Here is a 3,965-nt window from a genome sequence, read left to right on the forward strand (position 1 = left end):
TTTTTTTGATTTTTTTTCCAGTACCTGGAATCGAACTCACGACCTTGCGCTTGCCAGGCAGGCACTGTGCCGCTGAGCTAAAGCCCCAGCCCCAGTATTTCAGGTATCTAAATTTTCATTCCATGTTTTTCTACTATTCCTTTTCTTCTCTAGTGAATTTCAACCCCTAAACAAGACATAAATGTGTTCATTTGCTTTGTATCAAAGGAATACATATTCAATGCATACACAAATTAATTCCTCAGATCAGATAGATGACCTACCTTCAAATAAGTCCTTAATAACAATGATAGACTAAAGGTTTGGATCCACCTCCCCAACTTACAGCTTGAGCCCCTAATCCCCAACATGATGGAATTTGGTGAGAAGGCCTTTGGGAGGACACTGGAGTAAGATGACATGACCAGGGTAAGGCCTCCATGGTGGGTCTGAGGCTCTCACAAGAGGTGAAGGACCAGGCCCCCTCTGAAACGTGAGGACACAGAAAGAAGGCAGTCATCTGTGGGACAAGAAGAGGGCTCTCACCGAGGACCTGGCCATGCTGGAGCCCTAATTAAACCCAGATTTCAAAACTGTGAGAAACAATTGTTTGCTGACAAGCCACCTATTCTGTGTTATTCTCTCACAGCAACCCAAACCGCCTAAAACAGTAACATTCATTTTGAAACAAATTGGGCTCTTCAGTGATCATTACCCAAATTTCTGAAAATGCATTTTAAATAGCATCATACTTGATGTTTACTTGGTAAGAAGTCTTATAAGTGGAGAAAAACATGGCAACTGTTATCTCTTGACCTACTTTAAAAAGTCTTTAGATCACGCTGATATATATCTCACATTGGTAGCTTTATCGTATTCCTTTATAAAATGACACTGTATCACCAGTCTGACGTCTAATTTTAGCTACTAATGGAAATAAACATACAGTAATAATTGTCTAAACAACAGCAGAAAGCATTTGGTGACAACAGATTAGTGTCTCCACCCATGAATCAGAGTTCTCGCTTCAAAGTTAACAAGAATAGCTTTTATATCTGAAAGATATTAAATTCTATACTGCCATACTGCAGATACTAGAGTACAAGAATTTCTGTTTAAATCCCAGCTTTACAACTTACTACACATACGAAGTTGTGAAAATTATCTGACTTCCCTATCGCTCTCTATTCACCTAAGGTATGAGATTGGACTGGGGACACAGTTTAGCGGAAGGGCACTTGCCAGGCACACACAGGGTCCCAGTTTCTATCCCCAGCACTAAAAAACAAACACAACAACAAAAAAGAGATTAATAATGGCTCCTACATCAGCGAGGCTTCATGAAGATTAAATGAAGTAATGTTAATTAAGCGAAGACTTAAAAATCTGATAAACAGTATACACTTAATACACGGTGACCATGTGTAATACTGTTTTTATTTATTTGTTTGATTCTGGTACATCTGTCCACCCAATTTCAGCCTCAGTATGAAGGCCCTTTCTGAAGACAATACACTTCGTTGCTGACGCTCCTATAGTTAATGATCTAGGTACACACACACTTGATACGAATCATGGATGCCACATAGATATTTTAGACAGTAAAATACCTTCAGAGCACAAAGCTAAACTGCAGTTCTATAAACTGAAATACCTCTTTGAGGCAGCAAACTACACATTCTTGAGAATGCATGTAGAAATGGAATTTGAGTTGTATGTTTTTTAAATAATCAACTTTACACTGCGATGCAAAATTGTCTTTTTCCACCCCACCCTAATAATTTATTATACATACTATTGATCCACCACTGGTTTAATCTGACTTCTTAATTTTTGCCAGTTGCATAGGTATATAGATTAAATGAAGTAATGTTAATTAAGCAAAGACTTAAAAATCTAATAAACAGTATACACTTAATACACGGTGACCATGTGTAGTAATACTGTTTTAATACGGTATCTCAGTGTGGTCTTGATATACATTTGTGCTAATGATATAAGCAATGCCTTCTGCCCTTTTTTTCTATTGTCTGTCTTTTTCTTACTGCTTTGTAATTCTTTATATATTTTGAACACTAGTGCTTTCTTGTATACATGGCAAAAATCTATTAGTTTAGTGTTGCTTTTTCATTTACCTTATGATACTGTTGATGAAGAGAAATTTTTAATTTTAATGTAATATATTTTGTTATTTTCTTATATAATTAGCACTTTGTCATGTGTGAGAAATTACTATTACAAGACCTTAAAGATAATCATGCATAAGTTGTGATTAAAAATATAGGGAATGTTTAAATTTTTAAAACTTCTTGCAGTTACAGACACATTGCCATTCCTTCTCAAAACACTCCCACTTTGAACACACTTTTCTTTTCTTTTTTTTTTTTGGTTTTTCTCCAATACCGGGAACCGAACTCACGACCTTGCACTTGCCAGGCAGGTGCTTTTGCCGCTGAGCTAAGTCTCCAGCCCCTGAACACACTTTTCTGATGTCCTTGCTGCCTTCTGACGCAATTCTCGAAGTCTTCCTTTGTGTCTTTTCAAGATATAACAAAAAAAAAACATGGTGAATGCTGCTGCTAAGTGCCACTCAACAGAAAGGCAGTGCGGTGGATTAGCTAATGGGCAACTTGTAACACCCAGCTGAAATGAATCAGCGGGGCGCTCAGTGCGGATGGCCCACCTGAGGATTGCTGCCAAGAGCATGAAAAGAGAACCAGAGGGGAAGATGGTGTGCTGTGGATCCTCCTAGAGAAGCTTGTCGTGTTGGCTTCTCTGAGACGAACTTGGCTGTTATGTTGGAGGGTCCTCACTGTCACTGAGGATGGCTGTGGTTCTCTTTGAGGGAGCTCCTGGTCCTTACTTTGAGTGTTGCTTCCTGCCTCCAGTGCAGATTCTTTATCCCGCTGAAATAGACTTTCCAGCTTCCACCACTGGTCCTTGGGCCTTCCCAGTGCAGATCCTTGATACAGACTTGCATGAGACATTGTTGTGAGCTCTAGGCCTCCAGCTGGACTCGTGGAAAGCACTACTATGGGCTCTAGGTGATCAGGTGTACTTGCACAGGACATTGCTGTGGGATCCGGGCCCTCATCTGGATTCTTTGGGTCTCTAGTATGTGGACAGATCTCCTGCACTCTTTTGCATTTGACTCTTTGGGTGACTATGATAAAATAATCTTATAAATTATGTGTCCTGTATGAAATCTTTGCCATTGTAAACCCTGGCTACAACAGGTAGGCTCATAAAAGCATCCCAGTATATCCTCATCCACCTTATTCAACACATCTGTTACTGTGTGACTTCTGGCTTTTCCTCAAAGTCAAAATGACCACGAAAGGTAAACGTTTTGAATTGATTCAGAACATCAAGGCAGCCAGAACATGCAACTGAAGACACTCAGGAAAGAGGACTTGCAGAACTGCTTCAGGAAGTGGCAAGAGAATGACGGGACTAGGAGTATTTTGAAAGAGATTAATGCTAACTTGTCTTTTACTATAATAAATTATTTTTAAACAAATAAGCACCAAATCTTTCAATTATACCTCATATAGTCTTCTAAGTTTTAAAGTTTTGCTTCTGCTATTTAAGTTCTCAGTCCATCAAATTTTTGTAAGGTATGAGAAAGAAATCTAACCCTATTTTTCCAGAGGTGTAGGTCCTTTATTTCCTCAAGTACTCTGCCATGAGAACTTTGTCATAAGGAAGAATTATACACAAATATACAATGACCTGATTTTGAGCTCTTAATTCTGATCAATTCACCGATCTTCCTATACCAGCACCTTACAAAAGTTATTACCTACAGTACTGCAAGTCCCTATTATTCTTCTGATTATTATCAATCTTAGCTATTATAATCTTTTAAGAGATATTATCAATATTTTGGTTGAATTTTTATTAAATTTGTAGATAGATTTTTATCTCTAGTGTCAGTGTATTAAATAATATATCTTTGTATTTTTTTATTTTAAAGAGTAAAAGAA

At 38.0% G+C, this 3,965-nt stretch overlaps 1 protein-coding gene across 2 annotated transcripts in view; it reads right to left on the minus strand.

Moving 5' to 3' along the window:
* Atl1 (atlastin GTPase 1) overlaps window positions 1–3,965 on the minus strand; it is a 79,400-nt gene that overhangs the window by 34,820 nt on the left and 40,615 nt on the right. The window lies entirely within an intron of this gene.

Source organism: Chinchilla lanigera, unplaced genomic scaffold (assembly GCF_000276665.1).
Source record: "Chinchilla lanigera isolate Chin_1 unplaced genomic scaffold, ChiLan1.0 scaffold00008, whole genome shotgun sequence".
NCBI lineage: Eukaryota > Metazoa > Chordata > Mammalia > Rodentia > Chinchillidae > Chinchilla > Chinchilla lanigera.